This window comes from Helianthus annuus, chromosome 5, assembly GCF_002127325.2.
Source record: "Helianthus annuus cultivar XRQ/B chromosome 5, HanXRQr2.0-SUNRISE, whole genome shotgun sequence".
In the NCBI taxonomy this organism is placed as follows: Eukaryota; Viridiplantae; Streptophyta; class Magnoliopsida; order Asterales; family Asteraceae; genus Helianthus; species Helianthus annuus.
In genome coordinates, this window is record NC_035437.2 from 86,746,596 (window position 1) to 86,761,898 (window position 15,303).

The window sequence follows — 15,303 nt, forward strand, 5'->3', positions numbered from 1 at the left end:
TACATTTTGAACCGTTGTAACCGTTTGATCATGTGAACCGTTTGTGATCACTTGACTATGTGAACCGTTTGTAACCATTGAATTATGTGAACCGTTTGTAACTGTTGATTATGTGAACCATATGTGACTACTTGACTATGTGAACCGTTTGTAACCGTTGATTGACATGAACCGTTTGAAATCTGTTTGAACCGTTGGGTTAGGGAAGTGATTAGGTAACGGGGCGGGTGTAATGTGTTAAAGACATGGTGGATACGCCGCTGGTACTTCCTATATATAAGTGCTTTTAAGACATTATATATCGTTGCGTTATCTAGATCACTTGGGCAATGGTTAACAAAACAAAGTTATATTACAAGGTTTTTCCAACGATATATATATACTATTCGAGTTTTTATTCCAAAAACGATTTACAATCTGGATTTAATTAAACAAATGTTTTGGAGTTAAGAATCATGGCTACGGGATTTTATAAACTGTAACCAATTTGATTTGAGTTGGTTAATTATGTCGCAATACTATACTTTTCAAAACAAGGTTTTTAAATAAGTATTGTAACATGCAAACTAGCCATGAATCCAACACTCAAACAAAACCTATGTACTCGCCGGCATTTTTATGCTGACGTACCTCTTTTCACATGTGTTTCAGGTACAATAGTTGATGATGCTTGATGATGATATTTGTGTACTCTCACATAGGAATGGACAAGGCCTTAGCGACTTTAAAACTTGAAAGATAATAGTTGTATTTATCTAATTTGTAGCAAAACATTTAGTTCAATAATTCAATAAAACGAAATTATTTATTCCATGGTTGTGAAACAATGATTATGTTACAACACTCCTCGACGTTTCCGCCACGTTTTGTTATTTTACGTGGTCCGGGTGTGACATCAAAGGTCCGACATAAGCCCGCTATAAATCCAAACAACACATCATCCGTCATAGAACTCATCGTCTTCATCGTCACAATTTGATAGTCTCACCGGCAACATGCCTCGATCGGAACAATTTGATAATCTCACAACAAATGTAACGGTCACATTTCAATCCTCTGTTTCTCTCTTTTCAAAAACTTCATCTTGTTTCATCACTTCTGAAAACTATGGATAATAATTTCAAAAAAACCCTATTCAGGTGCGTTGTATATTCCCCTATTCTCACGATTTACTTGTTTTACAATTCATATAATGTAATTGCGGCTATAATTTGCTATTTTTTGTACAATTTTGAGTTTATTTTCCTTGATAACTAGCAATTTGAAATATAAATGCAGGAGGAAACAAATTAGAAAATGAGAATGAATTGAACCCAGAATTGGCTTCCAAGTTAAAAAGCCCTAGAAAAAAAAACAATTACCTAGTAGGAATTTCATGAGTCCCACCATATCAGCAGCTAATAAAGCTTATGTCCCTAAAAAGAAAATCTTGGGTGAGAGGAATGAAACCCTAGATGCTGTAGAACAACACTTCGGGTATATGGTTTTGCTAGATTTTGGGTTAGGGTTAAGCTAGATTAGGGTTTTTCTGTTTTCTTTCGTCTGTGGTTCTTCTAGGGTTTCGTGGGTGTTCTTGTGCATGGTTGATTGTTGTTTTGAGTAATGAAGAGGGTGGAAGAAACTAAGCAGTCTGATCATTCAAAAGCTACGGGTAATGAGCAACTTGATTGTGGTAGCGAAGGCAACATGGATTTCATTAATCAAGATATGATGAAGAATGATGGTGGCACAACATCTTCGCGTGGAATTGGCATGAGGGTTACGAATCTTGAAGGCAATCCTGTAACACCCGTAGTAATTTTTAACATTTCTACAACATTAAAGTAAGCATTTTATATGAAAAATGCCACTTAACAAAAACTTTTCCGTTATAAGTAATTAAATATGTTTACAACATTCCAAAACATAATTGAATGTGTTTTCATAAATCCACTTTTAATAAAACAAACTAAAACAACTGCGGAAGCTTCATTTGATGTGTGTTCGGTTCGTTCCATCGAGCTTGATCGTCTTCCGTTACGGTACCATATACCTACATTTCATAAGACATGAATTGAGTTAGTCATTTGGCATCTAAAAAAAACATGTTTGAGCCAGTTTGTGTGTTAAAATATGCCAATAATAAGTTTAGCAACAAATTTCCAAAATATCAAGCCGTCACGTGTCGCGACGGCATTCCCATGTTCTGTCGCATGTCGCGCCCGGATTCTGGTCTCCTGTCGCGTGCCGCGGGGAAGTCCAATTTCCAGCAAGTTTGCTTCTGAAACCTGCATTTCGCCCAGCTATGTTTATTTATCAAAAATCAAATTTAAAACGCCATAACTTTTTATCTACGAGTCCGTTTTAGGTGATTCTTTTTCCTACGCGGCCGTAATTTAATTCTCCATCTCATGGAGTAAAAATCCGACATTCAAACTAATAAAATTCTAAATTTTTAAGCATTCGGCTTATTGCTCAAAATCAACATTTTGACCCGTTTGAATTTGAGACCTCCCAACTTGTTTCTAGTTAATCAGAAACCATATTCCAAAGTGTTTAACTCAATCCTCTATCTCGGATTCATAACTTTTGTGAAGTACATGGCAAACACCTAAGTTACGCGCGTAATTTATTTTGACCCGTTTAGATGACTTTTGTGCATTAAGCATCCAACTCGCCATTTTCCCTTCGCATCTTGCATTTCCATACTAGTTTACTAATTATTTTCCACCACAACTATTTTTGTGGTGGATTAAACGTAAGGAACCCCAAATCCCAATTTTTACCCTTCGACTAGTCATTTTACGCAAATGAACCATTTTTAGGCATTTCGACCCACAAATGTTTTTGCCTACACTTTTATATGTATCTAAGGGTTTCATAATCAATGAACAAGTTTCTAAACAACCTCTAACGATCGTTTACCTGGTTCGCCCGTTAAGGGCTTTTTGGTCAATTCTAGCCTCTTATTTTACGACAAAAGACTCTCGCAAATTATTGACCAAAATAGCACTTTTAACTACAACATAATTATGTGTACCTGGCTCGGATCAATACATTGACCCGTTTTAATACCTTGTCTTGAAAATTCGCTAGTTCATAGCAACGCGAATTCATAAGCCACTTCATCCTGTAAGCATAAGACTCGACAAGTGCTTATTAGTCGATATTTGTCAAACGGTATCCTCATTACCATTTGACCCGTTTTACTCTTTTTATTCATTTAGGCTTACTTATAGTAACCGTTCAAAAATCCATTTTTACAATTAGCTTTCCATGGCTAATTTACCGTTTTATTTCTTTTACCATTAAACATGGTTTTTATCATTTATATTAGTTCCGACCCGTATTATTTCGCGTCGGGAACCATATCTTGAATATTATCCTTATTGTATTTGCAACTTATAGAATAAACATTTATTATACTAAAAGGTGTAAGTTTCACTTACCTTGCATCCGGTTATGTGCTTTTTCCGCGTACTCGATCCGTTTGACCCGCTTCTTTCCCAAGTCTTCATCTAGCTTGTCTAGAGTCAAACTATCATCATCACAATTCGTAAGACGGTTAGATTAGTCATAATCGTTTACGACTATTCCATCCTACGGGTTTTATGTCGAATTTATCATTCGACCATATCAAAATTATCATTTGATCTAATCATTGGTCGGTTTGACTTTTTAAAAGTCAATTGACTTATCAACATATTCAAATGCACATTTGGTTCATTGAACTCACTTAGGCATATTTCATCCGAACTCTTAATGAAATCAAATTTTACACACAGCCAAGTAGACCGCGATTTCATTCAGGCATTTCATATCACTGAAAAATGAGCGGTTTTTGGTGACTTGTTTAACCTGTTTACAAGTCTTCAAAAATTATGATTTTTTTATGTGACGTACCTCTCGGAGGGTTAGACCTTGTGTTAAAATTTCAAGATCTAACTCTTTAACAAAAATTCGTAAAAATTCATTTACTAAGCTGCAATCAGATTCGTCACTTCTGACTGCAGCTTACGGAAAAATTCATTTAAAATTCCTCGTTTATCCGATTGACGAAATTCCAATTGGCGATTCTTTTAGGGTCTGTTTGGTATGGGGTAATGGAATGGACGAAGGAATGGAATGGACGAGGTAATGGAATGGACGAGGGAATGCAATGGATCATTACCATTCCATGTCTTGTTTGGTTCCCATGTGTGAATGGAATGAATTATTATTATGTATTGTTCGGTAGGCAAGAAAAATAGAGTAATAAAATAAGCGGTGAGTGGTGGTGGTTGTGGTGGTCGGTGGTAGTAATTGTGGGTGGTTATAGGTGGCGGTGGTGGGTGTCGGCGGCGGCGATGGGTGGTGGTGGTCGCGGCGAGTGGCGGTGCAGCGGTGACGACGAGTGGTGGTGGCGGCAAGGTGGCCGTTGGTGGTGGGTGGCAACAGATGTGGCGTTGGGTGGCAGCAGAGGTGGCGGTGGGTGGCGGCGGTGGCGGTTGGTGGTGACGGTGGTGGTGGTGGCGTCGAAGATGGTGGTGGGCGGTGGCGGCGAGTGGCGCTGGCGGTTGGTCGCGACTGTGGGTGATAACGGTGGCGAGTAGGTGGCGGCGGTGACGGTGGTTGTCGGGGTGAGATGGTGGCGGGTGGCGGCGATGGCGCCGGTGGTGGGTGGTGGTGGGTTGTGGCGAAGGTGGTGGGTTGTGGTGTTGTTAATGAATGGTACAAGAGGGGAAGGAATGGAAAAAAAACATGGGGGGTGGAAGGAATGATTTTGAGGGAATGGAATGCTTTTTGGAATGGGTGATTCCATTCCATTGACCAACCAAACACCATTTTCTTCATTCCATCGTAATCATCCATTCCATTCCACCTCTCATTCCTACATACCAAACACTACCTTAGTCACTTAAGACTATCTACAGTAAGAATTTGAGATCATAACTCAATTCCTAAATTGAGTTATGAAATTCGTAATGGGCTGCAAATTCTGCCAGAAAACGCAGCTTGAACCTTTGATACGGAAAAATTCATAAAACGCTCAATTTTCGTCGAAAAAATGCGATTCTAGTGGGGTTTTAAAGATATTTCTTGGAAATACATTTTAGACTCAACAAACACATGTTTTTGTCACGTTTTGTTCAGGTTACAGACAATACAAGTCGGCTGTAAATTCTGATCAGACGCTGTTTGAATTCAGCTTTCAATTTGAACATGTTTATGACATTATAACACTTATTCTTAGCAATCAAAACCCCTAACAGCAACTCATACACGAATTTAATCAAAACCCACTTAGCACATATATGGGTGGTTATCAAATTCCTATTTTATATCTTAATTCATCAATTTTTCAACTAGGGTTTGTTCCTAGACATGGATTCATCCTAGTTTCACCTAAACATCAATCATGCAAGCTCGAATTTCGATTTCATAAGTTCATCAAGAATCTGAGGTGGAATCAAATAATGAAATTTGACATACCTTGTGATCCCCTAGGCTTGGTGATCACTAATTTTAGCTTGGTTTTCCACTTAGACTTGATTTGCCCCATGAATTTGGTTGATTTTGATGATTTAGGGTTCAAAAGCAGAACCCCTTTCTTGGCTCTGTGGAAACGTCGACCAGAACACACTTTGTGTGTGTTTTGGTTTTTAAATTTTGTTTTAATCAAAACTCTTTCCACACTTAACCCTTTTAGTCCCTATAGTTCTAACCTTTTTATAAAAAGGTTCATAAATTCCTATTTTATATCTTGTTTTCACTTAATTACTCATTACTAACTAGGTTAATTATTCCTAGTTAACTTAATGGGTTCAGGGAGTTAAATCCCGTTTTATATTAAGTTGCGTTAACTCGGGCCTTTTATAAACTTTATTTCCTCTAAAGCTTTTATTCCCTTTTTAATTTAATGTTAGGTTTATTTATTTAAATCCTAATATTTACCGGGTTAATTTCACCACTAACGGTATTTTACCCGTTTATAAATATTAACGTGGTTTAATTACCAAACCTGATTTCGGGGTGTTACAAGTCTACCCCCCTTAAAGTGGTTTTGTCCTCGAAACCTTTCTTATACAGTCTATTGAGTTTTATAACTAATACACTTAAACTGAGTAACCCTTTTTTTAGCATTACTCATACTTTAACCTTTTGTTGGTGTTACCCAAAAAGTATGGTAATACCTTTTTGATTAATAACATCTGCGTATCTTATGCAGAATAATGGAACTCAAAATAACGAAATTTCGTTATTTTCAACCAGTTTGGTTAACTTAGCGAGACCCATCGCTGTTAGACTACCGAATTTTTTCGTGAGTCCTTTAATTAATCTGTTTGGATATTTTAGCGAAATCTTTCACTTTTAACAACAATTCCTTCGTTTTCAAATTTATTTATTTGGGTCAGTTATACCGAATCCACCGCTTACAAGCAAACCAAATTTATTTAAATGACCTTAACTGGTCTCACTAACTAGACTTATTAGTCCAGTTGCTTTTTACCGCTCGCTTGGTTATAATGTGATTCTACTTCACATTGCATTTCTTGACCGTGATCGTGTCACATCATGTTTAATTTATATCAATCTTTCATTTTCGAAAATATCACTTTTCGAATATATCGTCTTGCGCCTATCAGTGTCAAGACTTGTATCTTTCATGCTTACTATTTAAATTCCTATCAGAATTAATATTTGTAAAAATGTTATTTCTTACTAAAACCGAAGTTTTAGTTTAGCGTCTTCTCTTTAACTTTTGTCAAGTATCCATACCGGGATATTGACAGTCCAAAATTTATTCCCTTACTGTCTTTGTTTTATGCAAGGATTCTCAATTTATTCCCTCGCTTTGTCTAATTCACCCATAGGTTTTATCACTTAGCCTTATGGGCTATTTTATTAGGATTTCAGCTCTTTAAGGCGAGGTCTTTATAATCTATTTCTTTCTAGTCATGACCCGTGGGTCGTTTTAGTCTCGTAGACCTTTCCATTGTTTATAACCCCAGAGGTTATGTTGATCCCGTAGATCATTCTTTACTCATGTCATTCTTAAATTACATGTTTGGTGTCAAGGCATCCTGTTTTCTTTTAAAATCATTTATTTTCGCCTTGTATTTTCTTTGACCTTGACCGTAGTCTAAGGCTACATTCGTTTCCTTTTGGATAAATTTTTTGACTTTATGACTTCTCACGTCATTTATGCGTCGGTTTATCTTATGCTCACCCTTATCCAGTTCACATACATTCGAATTTGATTGTGTCCCATTACCGGGCTCATTATTCTTTTGCTTTTAACGCTACCATTATCCCACTTGCGTTTACTCATGCTGTCCGGCATGATACTATATTCGACCCGTTCAACTTTAAAATAGTTGAACATAATTTATTCAAAATTTCTAATTACATCATCTCGTCGTCTTTTAGTTATGACTCAAAACCCGAGTCTTTTAACTTTCCATCCGCGTTCCCGTTTCTCGGTCTACGCATGTGTTTAATTCTTACCCATCAACCAGGTGTTTTACCAAAGTCGTTATTATTGCAACCCTCCCAGTATGCATTAAGACCTCGCTTCATTTTTATAATCCGACTTTGTTCTCAAGTTTGACGTTTTACAAAAACGGCCCGTTTAAGAGGCATATTTGCATTTTCCGGGTTCGAGTGTAAGTACACCCCCTCCCAGTGTATACCTTAATCATTTCTTTTACATGTTTGCATTTTCCGGGTTCGAGTGTAAGTACACCCCCTCCCAGTGCGTACCTTAGTCGTTTTACATGTTTGCGTTTTCCGGGTTCGAGTGTAAGTACACCCCCTCCCAGTGCGTACCTTAATCGTTTTAAATGTTTCTTTGTCCCTTCACTCGGGCTCATTATCCTAATATAATACGCTTCCGTCACTCGGCTGTGCGTTTACATTATTATCAAATATTTTGTTTATCTGATTCATTTGGGTACTTTTAATTTGTCTCACTCACCCCGTCCTTACTACATCGGATGTAAGCATGTCCATCATAAAAAGTTCATGACATCATGTGTTCACTACTTACTTGGCCAGAGTAAGCGATCAACACCCGACACTCATGACCTTTTTATAATTTTCACATTACACCCCATGTAAGTAACGCCTGTATTTAGATTTCTTGGAAATAATATCCTGGATAGGTATTCTATTCAGGTTTTTCCAAGTTTTTAATCTACATATGCAACGGTCAGTCTCTATGTATTTGTTGCATATTACTATTCGTGTAAAAAAAATTTAAAACGTGCACCTGTAATGCTTGCCCTAACGGGCTTTCCTTGCTGTTCACCTTACTCGCAACTGTTACGCGATTTGGGTCCTTAGCGAGTACGCTCTGCTCGTCATACTTCGGACCGTTCCTCCGTCATATCCGAGATTTGTTACATTCCCGCTATCTTCAAATGCGAGTGCCCTTCGACTAAACATTTACAAAAGTTAGTAATTTCGACATTAATAAACGCCTGTATTGTAATATAACGCTTTTTACTGTACGTACTAACGCACGTAATTTCGTCAACTATGTTTATCATTTAATTAAGGTAACGTGAATTACACGCTAACCCTATATGTTGTCCATAACACTTTAATCATGTTAATCATTAATATACATGTACTTATCGGATTTGCGATCAAGCCTCGAACCGAACACATTTGCCAACAACCTTGAGCTCTGATACCAACGGGTAACACCCGTAGTAAGTTTTAACATTTCTACAACATTCAGGTAAGCATTTTATATGAAAAATGCCACTTAACAAAAACTCTTCCGTTATAAGTAATTAAATATGTTTACAACATTCCAAAACATAATTGAATGTGTTTTCATAAATCCACTTTTGATAAAACAAACTAAAACAACTGCGGAAGCTTCATTTGATGTGTGTTCAGTTCATTCCATCGAGCTTGATCGTCTTCCGTTACGGTACCATATACCTACATTTCATAAGACATGAATTGAGTTAGTCATTTGGCATCTAAAAAAACATGTTTGAGCCAGTTTGTGTGTCAAAATATGCCAATAATAAGTTTAGCAACAAATTTCCAAAATATCAAGTCGTCACGTGTCGCGACGACATTCCCATGTTTTTGTCGCGTGTCGCGCCCGGATTGTGGTCTCCTGTCGCGTGCCGCGGGGAAGTCCAATTTCCAGCAAGTTTGCTTCTGAAACCTGCATTTCGCCCAACTATGTTTATTTATCGAAAATCAACTTTAAAACGCCATAACTTTTTATCTACGGGTCCGTTTTAAGTGATTCTTTTTCCTACGCGACCGTAATTTAATTCTCCATCTCATGGAGTAAAAATCCGACATTCAAACTAATAAAATTCTAAATTTTTAAGCATTCGGCTTATTGCCAAAATCAACATTTTGACCCGTTTGAATTTGAGACCTCCCAACTTGTTTCTAGTTAATCAGAAACCATATTCCAAAGTATTTAACTCAATCCTCTATCTCGGATTCATAACTTTTGTGAAGTACATGGCAAACACCTAAGTTACGTGCGTAATTTATTTTGACCCGTTTAGATGACTTTTGTGCATTAAGCATCCAACTCGCCGTTCTCCCTTCGCGTCTTGCATTTCTATACTAGTTAACTAATTATTTTCCACCATAACTATTTTTGTAGTGGATTTAACGTAAGGAACCCCAAATCCCAATTTTTACCCTTCGACTAGTCATTTTACGCAAATGAACCATTTTTAGGCATTTCGACCCACAAATGTTTTTGCCTACACTTTTATATGTATCTAAGGGTTTCATAATCAATGAACAAGTTTCTAAACAACCTCTAACGGTCGTTTACCCGGTTCGCCCGTTAAGGGCTTTTTGGTCAATTCTAGCCTCTTATTTTACGACAAAAGACTCTCGCCAATTATTGACCAAAATAACACTTTTAACTACAACATAATTATGTGTACCTGGCTCGGATCAATACATTGACCTGTTTTAATACCTTGTCTCAAAAATTTGCTAGTTCATAGCAACGCGAATTCATAAGCCACTTCATCCTGTAAGCATAAGACTCGACAAGTGCTTATTAGTCGATATTTGTCAAACGGTATCCTCATTACCATTTGACCCGTTTTACTCTTTTTATTCATTTAGGCTTACTTATAGTAACCATTCAAAAATCCATTTTTACAATTAGCTTTCCATGGCTAATTTACCGTTTTATTTCTTTTACAATTAAACATGGTTTTTATCATTTATATTAGTTCCGACCCGTATTATTTCGCGTCGGGAACCATATCTTGAATATTATCCTTATTGTATTTGCAACTTATAGAATAAACATTTATTCTAGTAAAAGGTGTAAGTTTCACTTACCTTGCATCCGGTTATGTGCTTTTTCCGCGTACTCGATCCGTTTGACCCGCTTCTTTCCCAAGTCTTCATCTAGCTTGTCTAGAGTCAAACTATCATCATCATAATTCGTAAGACGGTTAGATTAGTCATAATCGTTTACGACTATTCCATCCTACGGGTTTTATGTCGAATTTATCATTCGACCATATCAAAATTATCATTTGATCTAATCATTGGTCGGTTTGACTTTTTAAAAGTCAATTGACTTATCAACATATTCAAATGCACATTTGGTTCATTGAACTCACTTAGGCATATTTCATCCGAACTCTTAATGAAATCAAATTTTACACACAGCCAAGTAGACCGCGATTTCATTCAGGCATTTCATATCACTGAAAAATGGGCTGTTTTTTGGTGACTTGTTTAACCTGTTTACAAGTCTTCAAAAATTATGATTTTTTATGTGGCGTACCTCTCGAAGGGTTAGACTTTGTTTTAAAATTTTAAGATCTAACTCTTTACCAAAAATTCGTAAAAATTCATTTACTAAGCTGCAATCAGATTCGTCACTTCTGACTGCAGCTTACAGAAAAATTCATTTAAAATTGCTCGTTTATCCGATTGACGAAATTCCAATTGGCGATTCTTTTAGTCACTTAAGACTATCTACAGTAAGAATTTGAGATCATAAATCAATTCCTAAATTGAGTTATGAAATTCATAATGGGCTGCAAATTCTGACAGAAAACGCAGCTTGAACCTTTGATACGGAAAAATTCATAAAACACTCAATTTGCATCGAAAAAATGCGATTCCAGTGGGGTTTTAAAGATATTTCTTGGAAATACATTTTAGACTCAACAAACACATGTTTTTGTCATGTTTTGTTCAGGTTACAGACAATACAAGTCGGCTGTAAATTCTGATCAGACGCTGTTTGAATTCAGCTTTCAATTTGAACATGTTTATGACATTATAACACTTATTCTTAGCAATCAAAACCCCTAACAGCAACTCATACACGAATTTAATCAAAACCCACTTAGCACATATATGGGTGGTTATCAAATTCCTATTTTATATCTTAATTCATCAATTTTTCAACTAGGGTTTGTTCCTAGACATGGATTCATCCTAGTTTCACCTAAACATCAATCATGCAAGCTCGAATTTCGATTTCATAAGTTCATCAAGAATCTGAGGTGGAATCAAATAATGAAATTTGACATACCTTGTGATCCCCTAGGCTTGGTGATCACTAATTTTAGCTTGGTTTTCCATTTAGACTTGATTTGCCCCATGAATTTGGTTGATTTTGATGATTTAGGGTTCAAAAGAAGAACCCCTTTCTTGGCTCTGTGGAAACGTCGACCAGAACACACTTTGTGTGTGTTTTGGTTTTTAAATTTTGTTTTAATCAAAACTCTTTCCACACTTAACCCTTTTAGTCCCTATAGTTCTAACCTTTTTATAAAAAGGTTCATAAATTCCTATTTTATATCTTGTTTTCACTTAATTACTCATTACTAACTAGGTTAATTATTCCTAGTTAACTTAATGGGTTCAGGGAGTTAAATCCCGTTTTATTTTAAGTCCCGTTAACTCGGGCCTCTTATAAACTTTATTTCCTCTTAAGCTTTTATTCCCTTTTTAATTTAATGTTAGGTTTATTTATTTAAATCCTAATTTTTACCGGGTTAATTTCACCACTAATGGTATTTTACCCGTTCATAAATATTAACGTGGTTTAATTACCAAACCTGATTTCGGGGTGTTACAAATCCGTTGCATCCTAGGAGGGGAATATACTCTACGTCTGGTACATCAATCTTGGATGGATTGTCCAAGATCTCTAAACCCGTGGGAGGGCAACCGATTAACTTTCCTACGTTTGCTGATTTTAGTATGAAGAAGCCGTCCCAACCTGTTGCATATGGGTTGGCTTCTCCTTCTGATCTGTCGAATGCTAGTATAAACGTGGTCCAAGAGCAGGTTTCTTTTGCTACGGTAGTCCAGTCCAAAAAGGAGGTTCGGTCCCTAATGTGTTGGTGGTTCTTTTGCTAAGAACCATCGGAGTCGAATTTGTTCCATTAGAAATGCGGCAGGTGTTTTGCATGAGGGAGGTTCAGTCCCTAATGTGTTGGTGGATCATATGAAATTTTTTTGGATCAGTTGGTAGTATAACGTTGCAACTGGCCCCGGATATGTTTAATAGGGTGTTATCTGCGGATAAGGCTTTGAATATGGTTAGACGGGTTACAAATAATGAGACTAAAGCGGCTATGTTTTCTATAGCTGGTAATAAGTCCCCGGGTCCAGATGGTTACACATCAGTTTTCTTTAAGAAGTCTTGGGATGTTGTAGGCAATGATGTTTGTAGTGCGGTTCGGGATTTTTTTGATAATGGGAAACTTCTAAATCAGCTCAATCATACGGTTATTGCCTTAATCCCTAAAGTGAACACTCCTTCTTCTGTTACGGATTACAGACCGATCTCTTGTTGTAACACTTTGTATAAGTGTATCAGCAAGATTATTACTAATCGTATAAAAGAAGGGTTGTGCGATGTTGTCAGTATCAACCAATCTGCGTTTGTTCCTGGACGAAGGATATCAGATAATATTCTGCTTACTCAGGAGTTGATGCATAATTACCATCGAGATTATGGCCCTCCTAGGTGTGCTTTTAAAGTTGATATTCAAAAGGCCTATGATACGGTGGATTGGAATTTTTTGGAGCTGACTTTACGTGGGTTTGGGTTTGATCGTAAGTTAGTTCAATGGATTATGGCATGCGTTACTTCTACCATGTTTTCTCTAGCTATTAATGGAAATCTTCATGGTTATTTCAAAGGAAAGCAGGGGTTGCGTCAAGGGGACCCTATGTCGCCATATTTATTTACTTTGGTTATGGAGGTGCTTACGTTGATTCTTCAACAACAGGTGTCTTTATCCGCTGAATTCAGGTTTCTTAACAAGTGTGAGAAGCAACATCTTATTAATCTTTGTTTTGCGGATGATTTGTTCTTGTTTTCCCGTGGCGATCATAATTCAGCTAAGGTTATCTTGGAGGCTTTGAACTTATTTAAGAGCGTGTCCGGTCTTGTCCCGAGTATGAACAAGAGTACTGTCTTCTTTAGGAATGTGCCAAATGCTGTAAAAGACTGTATTCGGAGTATCATGCCTTTTGATGAAGGTATGTTTCTGGTTAGATATTTGGGTGTTCCTCTTATTTCCACTCGTCTCCTTTATAGTGATTGTCGGAGGCTAGTGGAAAATATGGAAAATAGAATTACAAGTTGGAAGAACAAATGCTTATCGTTCGCTGGAAGACTGCAATTGATTCGTTCAGTGCTCTCTTCTATGCATATTTATTAGGCATCTGTGTTTATTTTGCTGAAACGTATTATAAATGATCTTGAGCGGAAGATGCAGTGATTTCTTTGGGCCCAGGGTAATGAAATCAAAGGCAAAGTTAAGGTTAAATGGGATCGAGTGTGCTTGCCGCAAAAAGAGGGGGTTCTGGGTATTCGTCGGATTCATGATAGGAACATAGCTCTTATGGTTGCTCATGTGTGGAGTTTACTTACTCATCGTGAATCGCTATGGGTAAAATGGATGCATACTTATCGTATTCGCGATAATAGTTTTTGGGCGTTGCCGGTTCGGAATAATGTTACATGGAGCTGGAGGAAGTTATTGGGTATTTGTCCGATGATTCAAAACCATATTTGGACTATAATTGGGGATGGCACTAAAACATCAGCTTGGTTTGATAGGTGGGATAGTATTTGTCCATTAAGTTCCTTTATTTCTCCAAGGGTTATTGCTAATGCTGGGTTCGTAATGACTACGAAGGTAGCGGAGGTGTGTGGGAATGGGATGTGGATGTGGCCGAGTTCTTGGGTTGATCGATATCCGGTTCTTCAGAATATGGTTAATATCGTGCTTAATCCAATGAGGCAAGATAGTTTGGTTTGGCGGACTAGATTGGGGAAGGATGAGGATTATAGTACAACTATTGTGCGGGATGATGTTCGAACGGTGCAAAACGAGGTCCCTTGGGCGGGTTTAGTCTGGTTTTCTCAATCTATCCCTCGTCGCTCGTTTTTTATGTGGTTACTTGTGAATAAGAAGTTAAAAACTCAGCATATCATGAGTTTATGGCAATCTTCGGGTAATACCAACTTCAATCTCATGTGTTGCTCGCTCTGTACGTCGGGTCCTGATTCGCACGACCACTTGTTTTTCGAGTGCCCCTTTGCCGAGCAGGTTTAGGATGGTGTTAAAGGAAGAGCTGGTATGGAGACGGTTCAGAATAAATGGGATAGTATTTTTGATCATTTGTTGCAGGTTTCCAATTCCAGAAATGCTAGACACGTTACTGGGAAGCTAGTTGTCGCTGCTGCTGCTTACTTTGTTTGACAGGAAAGGAATCAAAGACTTTTTTCGTCTAAGAGAAGAACCGCGGATCAGCTCGTGGAGGTAATCTTAGCTACAGTCAGGATGAAGCTTCACTCGATGCGCTTTAAAAGAACGACGCAGGTTAATGCTATCTTGCTGGAATGGAGTCTTCCCCGTGGTCTGCTGATGGAAGATGATGATTGCGGCTAATGTTTGAGTAGATAGGAGTTATGTAGTGTGTTTGGTTGTTTAGTTTGTTGGTTGTTTCTTTGGTTTGCTTCTGTTTGCTTGTGGACTCTGGTATGGGTTTGTCATGCTAGAGAACTGAGGGATACTCTATTCCTCACTTGTGATTATTTGGTTGATTATAAAATTCACCGGGATAACCCTTTACCCAACAAAAAAACACTTCGGGTCGAAACCCATAAAGTGTTCTGTTATTCTGATGATGATGATGTGGAGAGAGATTTTGTTGGGTCGAAACCTTATTTCTGGATTTAGAGTGTGGTTGTGGCTTAATGGAGAGAGAGAGTTGGAATTTAATTAAAAAATATATTAAACGAAAGGCAATGAGAAAAGATTATAATACCCTCACATGCATTGCATGTGA